The sequence below is a fragment of the Sus scrofa genome, chromosome 6 (assembly GCF_000003025.6).
Source record: "Sus scrofa isolate TJ Tabasco breed Duroc chromosome 6, Sscrofa11.1, whole genome shotgun sequence".
Taxonomy (NCBI): Eukaryota; Metazoa; Chordata; class Mammalia; order Artiodactyla; family Suidae; genus Sus; species Sus scrofa.
In genome coordinates, this window is record NC_010448.4 from 15,181,913 (window position 1) to 15,201,622 (window position 19,710).

General features: G+C 39.9%; 1 long non-coding RNA gene across 3 annotated transcripts in view; it reads left to right on the plus strand.

The window, feature by feature from the left end:
• The window catches only part of LOC110260920, a 116,899-nt gene that overhangs the window by 87,527 nt on the left and 9,662 nt on the right, over nt 1-19,710 (plus strand). The gene's annotated exons all lie outside the window — the stretch shown is intronic.

The following is a 19,710-nucleotide window of genomic DNA, read 5'->3' on the forward strand; positions in this document are numbered from 1 at the left end:
ATACACTTATAAAATCCTTGTTTACTTTGCCATCAGATCCATCATTAGTACCCTTAATTTCTGAAGACATTGATGCTTCAGATTTTAATGAACTGTTGGGAAAACTGCTGGAATTAAGAAGGCCAATACATTGTTTGACCCTTTAAAAAGAGCTAATGGAAATTTATGCCAATCTAAATTATATAACCTCTTCCAAATTTTCATTAATCTCTACCATGTGTACCAATGCCAATGCCACTTCAACTGGCCTACTTGTAACACTTGCAGAACCTGGAGTGAGAGCTTAAATGAAGGTCTCCATACCATATATCTAAATATTATACATTAAATGGTTGCATACAATATGTTCTATCTCTCTACCGTTATAAAATTTGTATCTATATTATATACACACCTTCATAACACCCTGGAAGGCCAGGTTCTAGTCAGAAATCTTCTGACTTTAGATCTTAGTTGTCTGGGGGGACTAGCTCACAGCCCCCAGACTCCAACATATTTCCCTTCTCTTTCTACCTTGGATTTGCTCCTTGCTATGAATGATTTCATGCACTTGTGTGTGGACACTCTGCCTGCACAACTAACGTTCATTTACTACTTCTGCAGTCACTTCTTGGCTACTCTTGGGTCTAGTGGTGCAGACCAAGAGGACGGCCCTGGGGAAGAATCCTACACCGGTCTTAGAAGCACACTTGAAATACTAGCCTTGGGTTGTGGAGTGTGACCTAGAGGTGGGGAGAACTCATATAAGTGATGAGTGGGTATCCTCCTTTCATTCCTTCCCTCAAGCAATAGGAAGAGATAAGATGCAGCCAGAGAAGGGCCAGAGCAGAGCCCTGTAAGAGGGAGCCCAGAGGTGGGCCCCTCTGGCTGCACTTCAGGAACTTCTCCTCTGCTGCTTGTCAGCAGTCAAAAATTACATGAGTTCTTTAAATCATAAGGACCTCAGTTTCCTGATCTGTATATGGGGTCATAAAGCTGCTGCTATTGCTGCTACACATGGTTGCTGAAAGGTCTAAATGAATTTAACAGTGCATGCGAGAGTTCTTTGTACAAGTGTTGTGTGCTAGAGATGCATTGCTTTTTTGGTTTGTTTTAGATCATACCCTGTACTAAATCAAAGGGCAAATCAACTGCTTGTTCTGTATGTGCTTTCATGTTCTCATTAACATATAACCAAAAAAAAAAAAAAAAGGAAATATGGAGAGCTGATGATGAGGGAAGCAAAGGTTATTAAATATCTTTTAGGTTTTATTTTTTCTAAACCTGCTGCCTGATTTCTCCAGGTCTAGAATGATTTCTTTAAGGCCCTCAGTTTAAATTTGCATGGCTGATCTTGGACCCCAGATTGATGCTGGGTAAGAGGCAGGATAACTCCTGCATTAAGCAGGAAGCAGACTGATATCTCATCAGTTCACCCAGCAAAGAATATGCAGTGTACCTTTGTGGCAAAAGCAGGAGACTGAACTGAACGAGTGGGGTGTGAGGGGGAATGAATTATACTGTGAGCTTCTGCATCCATAAAAATGAAGCTGCTCTGGGGTCAGGGAGGCGGGTGATGTGTCGCAGAGACAGGTTAAACTGATTCGACCCTCTGGTTCACTGATTTGAAGCTGACAAAAGGGGCTGTGCTGTGACTCTGGGCTCAGAATGATCTTACCATTGTCTCTGACCATTTTGAACCACATAAAGTCTCTGGATTTTTCTTTTTTAGGATTGTTTTTTCTCTCTTCTTTTTAAAACACATTTCTATTTACACAGAAATCCAAATCAGTTTTATTTGGGGGAGTAGTGATTTTGGTATGTTTGAGGCAAAAATCCCCATATCTTTATCCCCTTTTAGCATCTTGCTAAATAGAACAAACTGTGTTATTTCTAGGTTTTCTTGCTTTTCAAAAGCAATTACTTCCCTGTCATTTCTAGACATTCAGGCAGAAGAGTCTGCCTTGATTACCCATCCTCTACTCCCCTCCCCCTTTCAAGTCCCCTGGCTTCTGGACTGCCAGGGAAGGATTCAATTAAATGAAGTGTCAGTGGAGCTACAATGGTTTCAGGTCAGAGACGTCAGTAAAAAGCTGTGGAGCTGTGCTGCCCTTGTGTATGTAAATGTATATATTTATACCAGGGATGTCAACTTTCAGGACTCTCCTCCTCTGCTCTTCCCTGATCAAAGATGATTGCTGAGGCAATTACTGCAAAGGGAAAAGAAAATCAGGGCCTCCCCTTATCCTAGTGCTGTCGGAGTTTAATTGCTTGGAATAATGGAGCAGGAGCCCCTTTCTTTTGCACACGGCCACACTGAGACACGTACAAACTTTCATGCATGGCTGTGCTAGGACACAAACACACACGATGGCAATGCAGGAAAACATCCATGTACCCCTTAGTCCTGACACCTGTACATGTACAAAGATCTGCCTGCGACACACACAAAATACTGCACTCTATGGCTCATTCAATAAAAGCAATGCACTGTATCTGGCTCACATGAAAACCTATGTTTTTATCTTCTTTATAAAAGACTTACCAATTTTTATCCCTTTACCAAAAGAGATAACTAAAGTTAAAAAAAAATAGAGAGAGAGAAAGGATACAGGGAGAAATCACAGCAACTTTAAAATACACAGATTCCTCAAATTGCTTTTGTTGTTTAATTCTTCTGTACACATAGTCACAGAAGTCCTAGGTCTCTGCACAAACACTTCCCGTGTTAAAATCCCTCTCAAACCCTTTTTGCTTTGTTGTAGGCAGGTACAAGGACAAGCTGAGCATTCTATGCTATTCACTGTGTTCTAGGCTATTCTGTTTTTGTTCTCATCTGACAGGAAGGAGGATTCTTACTTGCATCAACAAATATAAAGAGTGACATTCAGATGCAGAGAATCCTAGCCTTCTCTCTAATTAGTTCTGCTATGTCCAGGCACCAGGAGTACGTGTGGCTTCAGGCTGGGGTGACTCCCTGGTCACGCTTAGAATACAGGCTCTAAAGCATCCACATGGCAGATTTAGGTTTTCATTTCAGGCTCCCAAGGGCTGTCAGATTTTAAATATTATTATTTGGCCTAATTGGTTCTTCCTTTGATGACAAGAGAATAAAGATAGCGAAAAAAATACCCTCACAAACCCTGTCATCAACACAAAGGCACACCACAGACACTTGGCTTTGTGTTACAGCCACTAGAAGTTTTTCTTCTTGTGGATTACGTAGTTAGGGCTGTATGCACGAAGCACACATCCATCCTTTCGAGGACAGTAAAGAATAAATAGAGCCTTCCAGAAAAAGGAATAAAAATTTTTCCCACTGTTGTAATTGTTGAAATTAAGACATTTTTCTTTCCCTAAAAATTTCAGAAAATGGTGGTGGTAGGTAAAACCAAGTGAAAACCAAAAAAGATCTCAAATCACCTTATTTTGGAGATTTGGAGATAAATGTAGCTATGTGGAAGGATATGTCGTTTGAGTATGCAAAACATTCCAATTAAACCCAGGATAATGTCTCTAATGCTCTTGTTTGTTTGTTTTGCTTGCTACGGTTCCTAACTAGATTCTGGGCTTGGGCTTTATATTTCTTTCTTTCTTTCTTTTTTTTTGCCTGCACTTCCACTGCAGCTGCGGTAACAGCAGGAACTCCTATATTTCTTTTTTTTTTTAAGTTACAATGTTGTGTTAATTTCTGCTGCATAGCAAAGTGATTTGGTTTACACACACACACACACACACATTCTTTTTGATATTCTTTTCCATTATGATTTATCTCAGGATATTGAAGAGTTCCCTGTGCTATACAGTAGGCTCTTGTTGTTTATCCCTTTCAGGTATAATCTGCATGTACCAACCCCAAACTCCCAGTCCATCCCACTCCCTCCCTGCTACTTTGCAACACAAATCTGCTTTCTATGTCTGTGAGTCTGTTTCTGTTTTGTAGATAAGTTCTTTTGTGCCATATTTTAGTTTCCACATATGAGTGATATCATATGATATTTGTCTCTCCAGTTCCATCCATATTGCTGCAAATGGCATTATTCTTTTGTATGGCTGAGTAATACTCCATTGCATATATACCACATCTTTTTTATCCATCTGTCTGTCAATGGACATTTAGGTTGTTTCCATGTCTTGACTACTGTAAATTGTGCTGTGAATATAGGGATGCATGTATCTTTTTGAATTACAGTTTTGTCCAGATACAGGCCCAGGAGTGAGACTGCTTGGGATTTTATATTTCTGACTCTCTTCTCTAATGGCCTTAAGTGTCACTTTACAAACATGTGTAATTCCAGCTGCAGCTTCGCAGCTGCACTGATGCAGATGATTTTAGACTGTGCCCAGTTCTAAATGTCCAGTTTAATAAGGGAAGCAGAAACAAACAATTACAATATAGGAGAAAGGCCATGATAAAGGTGATGGGAGAATACTCAGGAGGGACAGGGAGGAGATGACGTGGATCCTGTTCTGGAGGAGGTCATTCCTGGGCCAAAATAACCTAGCAGGCTATCAATTACAATGACCAAAGCAGCCAAAGTTACATCTGACATGAATTTTTCAAGTGATTTGATTTTCCCAACCCTCATTTGATGGGAAGTCCAATCTCCTCTTCCAGATTTTTTTAAATGTCTGGCCTCAAGTGGCATGAAGTACAGCTCCTACTGTACATTTGATGTCACTGGTACTGAATTTATTTTGTACAGACCCCCTGGTCTGTACCAATCCAGGTGTAGTACTTTGTACTACGCAAATAACGGGCACTTGGTTTGTATGAACCACCCACACAGGGTGTTTGTGTGAACACCTTGAATTTTGAAGGGATAGGGATTTTACATCACTGTATTCTTTGCCCTTTCTCAGTTTTCCAGAATTCTCTCCCTTTCTCTTTTTTTTTTTTTTTTTTTTTTTTTTTTTTTTTGTCTTTTTGCTATTTCTTCGGGCCGCTCCCGGGGCATATGGAGGTTCCCAGGCTAGGGGTCGAACCGGAGCTGTAGCCACTGGCCTCCGCCAGAGCCACAGCAACGCGGGATCCGAGCCGCGTCTGCGACCTACACCCCAGCTCACGGCAACGCCGGATCTTCAACCCACTGAGCAAGGGCAGGGACCGAACCTGCAACCTCATGGTTCCTAGTCGGATTCGTTAACCACTGTGCCACGACGGGAACTCCTCTCTCCCTTTCTTTTCCACAGCCCCTTTCCTCGGAATCCACCCCTCTCAACTCAACTGTGCTCACTTCATTATGGACAGCAGCAATGTTCTCTACCTCCTCCACTGCTCCTGGCTGCTTCCACATACCCTCTGTGCACATCTACTGTCCTTTAGAAGTGTACTTACGTATGTACACACACACACACACACACACACACACAAGCGCACTCCCAGCAGAGACGTCAAGATTTGAGTATTTTCCTTCTCCCTTGTTCCTCTACTTGTCTCTGCAAGATTTATTTCCTCATGCTGAGGATTACAGAATCTCTTCTTATCCTTGTCCTCTTATCTTGTCTTACAGATGAGTAAACAGGAGCTTAAAGCAGTTCCACTTTTTTGCCCATAGTTGGTCCTTCCCTATTAAAATCCTACTTCCCTTTCTATCCAATCTTGAATCACAAGATCTCCCTCACCCTGAAATTCCACATCATTGCATTTCAGCTCTGACTAAACTAATTTACTACTTGTTTTAAAGGTATTTTTCTGACTATTAGATTGTAAGCTCCTAAAGGGTAAAGGGATCTTTGGCACTGTTCAGTTGGCTGCACAAAGCAGCATCAGTATATCTTTGAATTAATTTAAATTAATAATAGTGGAGTTCCCGTCGTGGCGCAGTGGAAACAAATCTGACTAGGAATCATGAGGTTGTGGGTTTGACCCCTGGCCTCGCTCAGTGGGTTAAGGATCCAGTGTTGCTGTGAGCTGTGGCGTAGGTTGCAGACGTGGCTTGGATCCCGCGTTGCTGTGGCTCTGGCGTAGGCTGGCGGCCACAGCTCCGATTCGACCCCTAGCCTGGGAACCTCCATATGCCACTGGTGAGGCCCTAAAAGGACAAAAAGACAAAATAAATAAATAAATAAATAAATAAATTAATAATAGCATATGGCTTATCTCAAAAAGGAGCTGAAGGTTTCAGGAATTATCTGTATCTACTAGATACAGAATATTGTCCTGGATAGAGCCAGAATTTTGAAAATTAAGTAATAACTGTAAGGTGTAAATCAACATGGCCCCAAACTATTTGATGCTAGTCTGCACTATAATAGGAATAAAAGAATACTGTGGAAAAATCTGAAAATAAGAAGCCAATTTAAGACTCACTAAATAATGAGAGGGCTGACAGTTGCTATTATAAACAATTTACTTATATTTTCAGTACAGATAAATTTTGTACAGCTACCTAGGTCATAATAAATGTGTAGCTACAAGAGAGACCCTATTTCAGATGCTTAAGGTCTACAGCCAGTGAAGGCAGAAGCAATGGTTGTCTGTGCATGTATCCGATTTTCTTCTCTTTGTCTCCTGACAGCGAAGCTGTGACGTGACTTTTTCTCAAGCAAGGGTCAGCAATAACTGGTATAGAATTCCACCATAGGTATGGGCTAGAAGGAATTATAAGTATCTGGTCTCTTTCTTTTGGTAAAGCTAAAGTCTATTTCTCTTTCGTGCACATAATCAATACCTATTTCACATAACTATGGATATACATATAGAAATAGATATATACCAATGGTTAATATAGGGGAAGAGTTGAGGAAATGAAAGTAAAACAAGAAAAGGCAGAGTCGACTACTGGAATAGAAGAGTGTTGGAGGTAGAATATAGACAGTAGGACTCAATAAAGAGAATATAGTTCATTTTTTACTGAGACTATTCTTCATTTTTTAAAAAAATGCATTTGCTTCATTGATTTTCACTGGTTATTGAGTCACCTATTTGCTGGCTGGTGCTGTCATTTCTTTTTTAAGGAAAATTCTTTATTCATAGGCTTTGAACCTCCATAATTTTATTTTATGTGTTGTACTAATCAAAGGCCAGATTGAACAATGTTCCCATTATGAAGATGTGCTTAAAACAGTCTGGTAAGGAGGTTAAAATGTGTACAGTTAGGAAAAAACCTGCAACACTTCTTAACCATGGAGATGATGACGTCTGTGAGTGGTACTCAAGGCTTCCTAGCAACAGTTTTTAAGTTACCTTAACCTCAGTGTGCTGGACATTTTCCATTTGTCCCTCCGGGTCTATCTGCGTCCTTCACTCTACTCTGTGCTGAGGAGGCTGCCCTCCATGAACTGAACGCCTCAGAGCCCAACCGGTGTGACTTTCTCTGGAGGTGGCCATTTTGGGAAAATCCGGCCCCACCCGTCAGTGTCAGCACTGAGAAGCCCCCAGGGGAAATAACTATCCAGGTGGGATCACAGCCCTGCCCCCCCCCCGTAAATGGGCTACCTAAAGACCCCTCAGGCACACAGCTGCCTCTAATCCCATCCAGAGACTAAGCCCCACCCACCAGAGGGATTAGAATCAGCTCCACCCACCACTGGGCAGGCATCAGTCTCTCCCATCAGGAAGCCTACAGCAAGCCCCCCTACTAACTTCAGCCACAAGGGGGGCAGACACCAGAAGAGAGGCTACAACTCTATTATCTGTAAAAAGGTCACCACACCAAAAACCTACAAAATCCCTGCCCCCTTGGAGCTCACTCTCTAAAGGAGGTGACAAAAGATATAATGATAAATAAAAATTTTAGAATGTTAGATAATAGCAAGGGTTAAGGAGAAGAAACAAATCAAGGAAGAATAGGAAACTTTGGGGGCAAGTGTTGAAATTTTAGGTAAGGTGGCGAGGGAAGATGTCACTGAGAAGATGACTAAATGGAGGATGGCCAAGTAGACAGTCACAGGAATAGTACTCTAGGCACCAGAAATAGCAAGTGAAAGATCTTGTGGGAGGACTGTTCTATTCATTGAGCAGAAAGAGGAATGGGAGAACAAGAAAGAATAGCAGAAGATGAGGTCTGAGATGCATCAAGTCCTAGTGGCAGTCACATAATAGTTGTTCAACAAATTCAAAGCCTTTTGGAATTGGCAGGAAAAATGGTTTGAAAGAGCGAGCAGGAGGGACTTCCCGTCGTGGCGCAGTGGTTAACGAATCCGACTAGGAACCATGAGGTTGCGGGTTCGATCCCTGCCCTTGCTCAGTGGGTTAACGATCCGGTGTTGCCGTGAGCTGTGGTGCAGCTCTGATCCCGCGTTGCTGTGGCCCTAGCATAGGCTGGTGGCTACAGCTCCGATTGGACCCCTAGCCTGGGAACCTCCCATATGCCGCCGGAGCGGCCCAAGAAATGGCAAAAAGACCAAAAAAAAAAAAAAAAAAAAAAAAAAGAAAGAGCAGGATAAGGAAAATCGGTGATAAAAAAAAAAAAAAAAATCCCAGAAGATAACCACAATCAGAGATCTCTCTCCCATTCCCCCTTTAAGGCTCATCTACTTCAAAGTCTTGTCCTTCCCACTTTTTCCTTTCTTTACCAGTGTTAGAAGTGAAAGCACACCAATGTCAGTTACCAGCAGATCCTTCATGATGTTTTTTCAGAATAACAGGTTTTTTTTTTTTTTTTGTCTTTTGCCATTTTGTTGGGCCGCTCCCGCGGCATATGGAGGTTCCCAGGCTAGGGGTCCAATTGGAGCTGTAGCCACCGGCCTACGCCAGAGCCACAGCAACGTGGGATCCGAGCCGCCTCTGCGACATACACCACAGCTCACCACAACGCCGGATCCTTAACCCACTGAGCAAGGGCAGGGATCGAACCCCCAACCTCATGGTTTCTAGTCGGATTCATTAACCACTGCGCCACGACGGGAACTCCTTTTTTTTTTTTTTTTTGTCCAGAATAACAGTTTTGATCAAAACAGATTACTCAGAAGAAAAATGCCTCCAACCCAATAGAAAATTAAGCAGAGCGTTCACAGAAAGAAAAAAAAAAATTATTAGCTAAAAGAATACAGCAAATACAAAGCCCAAAGACGGGAGTGTGCTCAACATAGTGAAGAAACAGCAAGGAGCTTGGTGTAGCTGAAGTACAGTAAGGGGAAGCGTGGTAGAAAATGAGTTCAGAGAGGTAGCCAGGGGCTATATCATGTCAGACCATGTAGAGCCATGCAGGCCATGTAAGGACTTATATTTTATTCCAAGAGTGATGAGGATTCATTGGAGGATTTTGAGCAGAGAGTGACATTATTTGATCTACATTATAAAAGGCCAATTCTGTCTACAGTGTGGGGAAAAGAGCATAGGGGAGGCAAAAGTGGAAACAGAGATGCCAGTTAAGAAGGTATTAGAGTATCCAGGGGAGAAATGATGGTGGCTTGAATTAGAATGGTAGCAGTGAGGTGATAGGAAGAATTAGAATCAGGATACATTTTGTTGGTGGATCAGGGTTTGCTGGCAAATTAGATATGAATGTGAAAGAAAGAGAGCTATCAAGGTTGACTCCATGATTTTTGGCCCCAGCCATTGGGTAGTTCCATTTACTAAGGTAGGGAGTATTTGCTACTCTTATAATTTGACAAAAATTTGTGTGATACTTTGATTCAGTGGGTCTCAACTGGGGGTGATTTTGACCCCAAAGGGACATCTGGCAATGTCTGGAGGCAAGGAAGCTATGAAAGACTATTAGGGTCATGCCAAAGCACTTAGAAACCATCTGGAAGAGAATCTGTCTCATATGCAGAAGTGGTATATTTTGAGTTTCAAAAATTGTTAGAATTGCAATGAATTGAAATCTATAAAAAATGTTTAAATCCATGAATCGAATATCATATATATATATATTAAAAACAATTATTTGGTCATTTGGGGGGAATAATAGGGTGTTAATTCATTATCTTGACAATAAAGTAAATGAACAGAAAGAAACAACCACTTATTTTGCCCTTTTCCTATGAATTGTTCTACTAGGTAGCCAAATGATAGATGAGGGCAAACATGTCTTTATAAAATTGTTCTAGGTAAGGAGTTCCCGTCATGGCGCAGTGGTTAACGAATCGGACTAGGAACCATGAACCCTGGCCTTGCTCAGTGGGTTAAGGATCCGGCATTGCCGTGATGTAGGTCGCAGACTTGGCTCGGATCCCGCGTTCCTGTGCCTCTGGTGTAGGCCGGCAGTTACAGCTCTGATTAGACTCCTAGCTTGGGAACCTCCATATGTCGCGGGAGAGGCCTGAGAAATGGCAAAAAGACAAAAAAAAAAAAAAAAAAAAAATTGTTCTAGGTAATATATGAAAACAAAACAGAGAGTATCACCATTTTGCAATGCTCAATGGATTAATGGGTTTAGGCATTAAGCATTAATGGCTGTTAACATTTAAAAACAAAAACAAAAGCAAAAAAGCCAGCCATTATTTGTTTACTGATAGAAGAACACAATTTTTTTTTTTTTTGTGGTCTTTTCTAGGGCCGCATCTGCGCATATAGAGGTTCCCAGGCTAGGGGTCTAATTGGAGCTATAGCCGAAGGCCTAAGCCAGAGTCACAGCAATGCCAGATCCAAGCCGCATCTGCAACGTACAACACTGCTCACCGCAACGCTGGATCCTTAACCCACTGAGCAAGGCCAGGGAACAAACCCGCTACCTCATGGTTCCTAGTCAGATTTGTTCCTATGGGAACTCCAAGAATGCAATTTTTTATCAACGTTTTTTAACCTCCAGAGTTCTGCCTCTGGATCAAACTTCAAACTTGCAGAAAATATAAGGGATAGAGGAACGCACTGAGTTGTATCATGAGTCTCAAATCAGCAAAATCCAGAATAGGATGAAATTTTATAGTTCAAATAGCCTGGATTCCTCAAAAAATAAGTCACAACAAAAGGAGAGGAATGGAGGGCATACTATAGAGGCTTCAATCACACATCAAGGTAAAAAAAGGGAGCAAACTATTGTGTCTAAAGATGCATATTTGGGTGATAAAAACATAAGGAAATGCAAATGTCTAATGTCACAGTCAGGCGGGAGGAAGGAGGCACACTTGTGAATGTACATGGAGGGACATCTAGGAGGTTGGAAAAGTACTTTGTCTATTTTTTTTTTTTTTTTTTTTTTTAATGGTTGCACTCATAGCATATGGAAGCTCCTGGACCAGAGATCGAATCCGAACCACAGCTTTGATCCACCCCAGATCTTTAACCCGCTGCCCTGGGCCAGGGATAGAAACTACAACTCCCCAGTGAACCAGGCTGCTGTAGTCAGATTCTTAACCCACAGCACCACACCAGAAACTCCAACAAATAACTTTGTCTTGATCAAGGTTGTCTTTATAAGGTTGTTTGCCTAATGATAATTCACTAAGAAGGACATATGTCCCGTATAGTTTTCTGTACTTGAGATCTATTTTACAGTAAGAAGGTACACAAAACTAATAATTATAGAATACACACACACATATACAGAGATAGGCAGAAAAACAGAAAAAGAAATAGGTAGATTTTAACTAGTCCCACAGTCTCAGAGATAAGTGGGGTTCTCTTGAACATTTACAAATAGGAGGAGCTGGATAATTTATTAAAGAACAGCATACTGAGCCTACTGGGGCCCTTTCTCTTTTCTCTGTCTAAACCAAGTATTTGTTAGCAGAAGTTTTTGCTCTGTGGTCAAAGCCTGAGACCTACTCTGAAGAAAGGTATTTGGCTGCTCAGGGATGGTTCCTTGGGGGCCCTGGAGATTAACACAGAAGCCACTCTGTATTATCCAGCAAGACCTGGAAACAGAAAAGGACAGTTCTCCTAAGGAATGGTGCATGCAAAAGTGCCCTCCCTCCAGAAGAAAGTCTCCCTGCCTTTTCTAGTCATTGAAATTTCCAACCAGCCTGCCTGCTCCCTACTTCTCAGTCAAAACCTACACAGTCATTTACATGAAACTGGAAATCAGGCTTTACTTTTCATTGGTGGGGCCTACTAGGCAAACATTTATGTCAGAGGAAAACATGATCCCGATTCATAATGATGCATGGAAAATAAAGGAACATTCGCTATTCGAAGAAATCAACAAAATGAAAGAGAATGTACAAGTTAACTACACAGAACAACTTATACTGGAGGAAACAGAGCTATTTGAGAATACAGAAAAGAACTTTATATAAATTCTAATGTATACCCTCAGATAGATTTGAGAAGCTATTGTATTTACTAAATAAGATAATGTCTGTAAGGAAGGAAAAATTATTAGAAATTTAAAATATAATTTCAAAAATAAAGAACTCAGACTTTGACTAATGAAATAGACATAATTGATTGCTACATTGGTGAACTGGGAGATGAAGTCAAGGAAATTTCCTAGAATGTAGAATAGAAAGACAAAATGAGAGAAAATGTGAAATAAAAGTAAAAATACATAGAGAAAAAAGAGCCAGGAGCTCTACCATATTTTTAACAGAAATACCAGGAGAAAATAAATATGATGAAAAGAAGCAAATAATCATAAAAAAATGGACTATAGTGAAAATTTCCCTGAATTGAAAAAGCTATAAATCTTTGGATTGGACCACTGAATACCAAAGAGAACAAGGGAATAATGGCTCACACCTAGAAATATCCTTATAAAATTTCAGGACTTGAATTAAGATTAAACTCTTACAGCTTTTGGTGAAGAAGGAAATGTTAGCTATAACAAAATGAAAAGCAGACTGGTATCAAATAACCCAGCAGCAATATTGGATGTTAGTAGACGTTGACACAATGCTTTCAAAGTTCTTAGAAGAAAAAAATTCTGTACTTAGCTACCTATCAATTAAATATGAGTGTGGAATTAAATGTTTAGATATATAAGCACTTAGAAAGTTTGCCACACACCTATCCTACATTTAGAAATTGCTTAAGATTATTTTGAGTCAATAACAAAGGAACCCAAAGAAGAGGACTGCATACAATTAAAAATAAACAAAAAAACAAACAAACAAAAAAAACATACACAACAGTGACCAAGAATGACACTGAGAAGTAAAGGAAGATAGAAAGATATATGAAGAGATTCAGTAGAGATCTTGGTGCCTGAGATATTCTTCTTCCTTCAAATAACATACTTTCAGTGATTTAGGATTACATTTCTTTCCCTATTGATTCAATTATTCTGCATGGTTCTATACAATCATAGTGTAAAACCTGTACTTTATCTTTAAACTTATGCACAATGCATGTGAGACTAAGACTGCAAATGTTAAAATGCTGACAAAATAAAAATAATACAACTACCAAAAATTTGATGGGACATTTGAGAAAAGTTATGGAGTAGATTTAGTATTTTCATAACCATCTTTTATACTTTCAAGGAATAGGTTTTTAAAGCTGATCATTTAAAATCATAAAGGCAAATGCCACAAGAATTTCAGATACATAGCTAGGAGTTCCCTTTTGGCTCAGGGGGTTAAGGATCTGGCATTGTCACTGCTGTGACTCTGGTTATAGCTATGGTGTGAGTTTGATCACTGGGCCAGGAAATTATATATGTTACAGGCATGCCCCTCACCTCCCCAAAGATATATAGCTAAAGAAAATTGAGGGTAGGGAAGGAGGTGTACATAAGATGATGGAATGTAGTATGAGTGGACAAAGAATCTCAGCCTGGAATCTAACAGGTATCACCAGGGTTGCGTGGATCTACTGGGTAACACCTAGGGTTGAAACATTAAAAGCAAAATGCAAGAACATTGTTAATAGTTGCAATGGCTGATTGGCCAAGTCTAGCTGAAAAGAGATCTGGAAAATGAGTCTGTGTTGTTTTCTACCAAACTCAAAAGGAAGAGAATGCTCCAGTTTTCCACAGGGAATTTAGGTGCTGGGCAGTTAAAAAATAAATATAAAATAAACTGTAGGAGTTCCTGCTGTGGTACAATGGGTTAAGAATATGACTGCAGTGGCTTGGGTTGCTGCAGAGGTGTGGGTTTGATGTCTGGCTGGTGCAGCGGGTTAAAAGGATCGGGTGTTGCCGCAGCTGCAGTGTAGGTCACAGCTGTGGCTTGGGTTCACTCTCTGGCCTGGGAACTTTCATATGCCTCGGGTGCAGCCATAAAATTAAAAACGACAACAACAAAACAAAAACTGTATTTCTACCATGCTTTTAAGATCCTATTCAAGTATCTACTCCTCACTAACTCACCAGGTAGAGGTAGAGTGAGTGTTTTCATCCCTCTGTTAATTGTTGGAAAGATTGAGGACCAATACCAATTAAGTACCCACTTTGTGGCTTTATTAGGTATGCCATTTGCATTATCTCATTTACTATTCCTAATCATTTCATCCTCATTTTACAGGTAAGAAAGCCAATGCTCCTAGAAATTAAGAAATTAGCTCATGGTTATGTACCTGGAGGCAGTGGAGTCTGTAAAACCAAGGCTGGATGTCTTTGAGGTTCATACTTCTCCCATGTCTCCACGTTATATCTCCCTGTTAGTCTGTATTTTTGCACCTGGTATCAATTGTATACACTTTGCACCATGTATGTTTTATCTCCCCCACTAAATTGCCAGCATGTTGGTACAGGGTTACCTGCCTTGAACAATTCCCGTATCTCTCACAGCGCATAATGTGGTACCCTGTGTATGTAACAGGCTTAATCGATATCTGTCTTATGACTCTGAAATCTGTATTAATGAAAAGCAAAGTCATATTTTTGAGGTAAATTGGGTATAATAAAGGATGAGTGCATTGAAACTCTACCATCCTTGAAGCACATCAAAAGGTCCTTCATGTTTCTCCAAAGAAGACATAAATGGCCAAAAACCTCATGAAAAAAAAAATGCTCAACATCACTAATTATTAGAGAAATACAAATTAAAACTATAATGAGATATCATCTCACATCAGTCAGAATGCCCATCATCAAAAATCTACAAATAATAATGCTGGAGAGGGTGTGGGAAAAAAGGAATCCTCTTACTCTGTTGGTGGGAATGTAAATTGGTATAACCACTATGATGAACAGTATGAAGTATCCTTAAAAAACTAAAAATAGAGTTACTGTATGATCTGCAATCCTTCTCCTGGGCATATGTCTAGAGAAAATTGTGATTTGAAAAGATATATGCACCCCAATGTTCATTGCAGTGCTATTTACAATAGCTAAGACATGGAAGCAAACAATGTCCACTGACAGCTGAATGGGTAAAGAATATGAGGGGGATATATATATATATATGTATATATATATATATATATATATATATATATATATATATATGACTATTACTCAGTCATAAAAAGAATGAAGTAATGCCATTTGCAGCAAAACGGATGGACCTAGAGATTATCATACTAAGTGAGGTAAGCCAAAGACAAATATCATACCACTCACATGTGGAATCTAAAAAAAAAGGTACAAATGAATTTATTTACAAAACAGAAATAGATCCATAGACATAGAAAACAAACTTATGGCTACCCAGAGGAAATGGGGGAAGGAGTAAATTAGGAGGACAAGTTTTTTTTTTTTTTTTGGTCTTTTTGCTATTTCTTTGGGCCACTCTCTCGGCATATGGAGGTTCCCAGGCTAGGGGTCGAATCGGAGCTGTAGCCACTGGCCTACGCCAGAGCCACAGCAACGCGGGATCCGAGCCACGTCTGCAACCTACACCACAGCTCACGGCAACGCCAGATCCTTAACCCATTGAGCAAGGGCAGGGACTGAACCCGCAACCTCATCGTTCCTAGTCGGATTCATTAACCACTGCGCCACGACGGGAACTCCAGGAGGACAAGATTAACATACATACACTGCTATATAAAAAACAGATAACCAGCAAGGTCCTTCTGTATAGAACAGGGAGCTATAATCAATATTTGATAATAATCTATAAGAGAAAGCAATCTGAAAAATAACATATATATGTGAGTATGTATAATTGAAAAAATAAATAAAAAATGAAATTTGAAATAAAGTCCATCAACTTACATTTTCATCTTTTTCCTCATTAAGTCATTTTCTCAAGATTACAAACAAGAAAAATAAATCAATATCCAATTATTCCTTTTCCTGTTTAAATTTGTCCTTTTCCTGCAGCATTATTTTTAATTCATGTTCCTTGTATTCATCTTTTACTTTCAGTATATTATTAGTTAAAAACACACTTGAGGGCTAGCTTATGATGCTTTCTACCATCTATAACAATATTTCTAAGGAAAACTGGCTTAAATGGCTTAAAGATGGAATTTGGGATATTATACCTTTGTAAACAACAAGCTTCCCATATGCATTCTGAATTTCACAGCATCTAGCTCAATGCAAATGAGAATGCTGGTTGAATCGAAAATAAAATAAGCAGTAAATCTTTATAGACACATTCATTCTTAGTAAAAATGCATGTGAAATATGTCTATTCTTAAATCATTCATATCTTAGGCAAGATGCAAATGCTTCAGTGCTTTATTCTTCCTCTCATTCACACGTCTCCTGGTTGGAGGAGTAAATACGCAATAACCTCACAATTCTGCCAGTGTAGATGGATTTCAGTCCGTGTTTTGTTTCACTACAGCAGCATCTTGTTTCAATAAAAGCTGGCTCTCAGGCATCTTGTGGCTTTTATTCCAAGCTGAGGATGCATGCTTACAAGCTGCCTGTCTCTTTGAGTTTAGCTAGAAGTGTTCACAGCCCCTCCCCCAAGCATCCTTCCCACTGTTTCTGCTACTACTTTTATTCAATTCAACACTTGAGGGGACTGCAGATGAAATGCCTCTGAAACTAAATTGCCAGCAATGGAAATAACAACCTATTTTCTGACCTCCCCTTCCTCCACCCACACTTTTCGAATGTGAGTCTGTCTCCTGGGTTTAGCGGTATAGTGGCTTTCCTAGGGTAGAAAAAAAATTACAACCTCAAATGAAAATCCATTAGGGAAAATATTTGGTAAGAAAAAGAGAGAGTAGTTATGCATAAGCTTATAGGGTGTATATAAATTTGGTGAAATACATGATGCAGAACAAGAAATCAGAATTTACACACCACATGGAGAAGTTGTCACCTTGGGAGATTATACACTAACTTCACCAGCACTAATCGCTGCTAAAGCATTTTTGAAATTTCTCTTACAGAATTGCTCTCAGTGTCAGCACACAAGATATATGAGAAAATAAGCCTCTTAACACCCCATTTTTAAAAATCCTAGACAGTATTACTCAGTTTAATCACTTGCTGGGTTACAAGACTTCTCTATGAATGGATTTTACCAATTTAAAAAATATCAAATCCTCCCTCAAAAAAGTCTTAATATCAATGAAATTTAAAAATGTAATGCAGGCTTTCATGAAAACCCTACTATGTGCCATTAGACAGTAGCCACAGTAAATAGTAGCATTCTCATTTTAGAGTTAAGAAAACTGGCTTAGAGAGATTAGGTAACTTGTTCAAGTCCACACAGCCAATACATGGATAAGGAGATTTACCCGTTTATTCATTTTCCTCCTCGGCAAAGCAGGAAAAATGACAGCTCTGTCTCCCAGGGTTCTTGGGAGCACAATGACTCCCTTGGGGAAGGCTTCCAGAATGCCACAGAGAACCCAGAGTTCTCCAGTTCCCGAGGCTCCAGAAATGGCTGTCTGATACATGGTAACGCGACATGGCTTCAGTGCCAGGGTGATACTGACCACCCGGAAAATCATTTGTCAGGAACAAAGGTGGGAAGAACAACAGATGAAGAAGCAGCCTTCTACTCCAGAGGGGCTCAACAGCTATGACTCGTATAAAAAAATTCAGGACCCCAGTTATACCCTCCTTCTGTAGCTTGAACAGGTTTCAAACTCATGAGAAAGGGAGACTCTTTCATCACAAGCAGGAGAAGAACAGATGTTGTATTGCATTAAAGGATATTTTCCTAAATTAAATAAATAAATAAATAGTCCGAAGACTTACTATGAAAGAAAAAAAAGGACATTTTCCTATTGAGGGTAGGGGCAGATATATATAAACAGAGTGCTATATTAAAGTCTTTGCCCAACTAGGCTATTAAATCAATATCACTGAGAATTAATTTGTGTTCTGATTAATTTTTTTTTTTTTCTTTTTTGGCCACCTGGCAGCACATAGAGTTCTCGGGCCAGGGATCAGGTCTGAGCCATAGTTGGTACCTACACTGCAGCTGCAGCAAAGCCAGATTCTTTAACCCACTGTACCCGGCCGGGGATCAAATCTGGTTCTGGTGCTACAGACAATGACGAACCCATTGTGCCACAGCAGGAACTCCTGTTCTGATTAAATTTTATTTCTATTTTTCTTAGCGTAGATTTATGTTTTTGAATTTTTGTTTGCAAGGTCTTTTGACAGGGACGGTTTTAAACTTTTTTTCCTCTCTCTCTCTCCCCACCCACCTTTCTGTCTAATGGTTTGTAATTGAGATGTTGGTTTGCAACCTCTCAGACACCAAATCTAAAACCATTTGGGATTGAGGACCCCAGTACCACAATGGTATTGGGGACATTATCATATAGTCACTGAGCCAGTTAGAAGACTCATTTATTTTCTGGTACTGAGGTTGTCTGACTTCTCATGAAGCCCTTGGCAAGACTTGGCAGCAGCTCTTCCTTCAGTTTGGGCTGTGGCGAGTCCCCTCCTTAGTCCCTGGTGTCATAAATCCAGTTTGGCTCCTGTTTCCCACCTCATTCCTCACAAGGAACAATTATTTTAGGGACTGGCCTTCCAGTCATCATTGTCTCCATTCCCACAGCCCTCCTCATCCATAAGTTCAACTCCTTCTGACCACTCATTAATTTGAGTTTCTGTTTCATTTTTTGGCCTCAGGATATTTATTTATTTATGAGTGCAAAAATATCTCTTATTTTCATTTTCCTTTCTTTTTTTTTTTATTTTCTTCTTTTCTTTTCAGGGCCTCACCTGTGACATATGGAAAGTCCCAGGCTAGAGGCAGAGTTGGAGCTGCAGCTGGCAACGTACACCACACGTCATGGCAATGTTGGATGCTTAACCCACTGAGAGAGGCCAGGGATTGAACCCTCATCCTCATGGATACTTGTCAGGTTTGTAATCCACTGAGTCACAATGGGAAGTCCCTTAGTTTTCTTTTTATATCTAATTAATTGTTTTTGTGTGGAGTGGGGTTGGGAGGGTTGCTCAAAAAAAAAGAAAGAAAGAAAGAAAAAAAAAAAGAACCATCTTGACCAGAATTCTCCTCGCTGCATTTGTCTTAAGAGATTTTCCCTAGGCATTTCAAATTTAACATGTCTGACTAAATTCATTCCCTTCTCTCACCAAAGCCTGTTCTTCTATATTTACTTTACCCTGATGAATGGTATAGCCACTGACCTAGCCTCCAAAATTAGAAACATCACTTTCATTCTCAATTCTTGCTTTTCTCGCCTTCATCATTTCAAACCTGTCACCAAATCCTACAGACTCTATTTCAACAGAAAGTCCTAAATCCACCCATCCTATGTGACTCCACTTTAGTGAAGAATTCATCATCTCTCCTACCTGAGTGTCATCTATACTCTTCCTGCCACCAATGTTTTTTTCTCAATGTTTCCAGATTCATTTCCCCAAACAAACAAACTTAAAATATCTTTGAAAACTTTGTCTATTACCTACAGAAAAAAGCTCAAGATTGTTAGCAGGGGTGATCTTGGATGGGTAGGTCAAGGCTGAAATGTATGATGTTAAGATATACTGTGTGGCTGAAGTGTCATGTTCAGGATGAGAAGTGGCATTTATGTTTCTGATGTTCTTACATGACGTTAGAGATAACTGC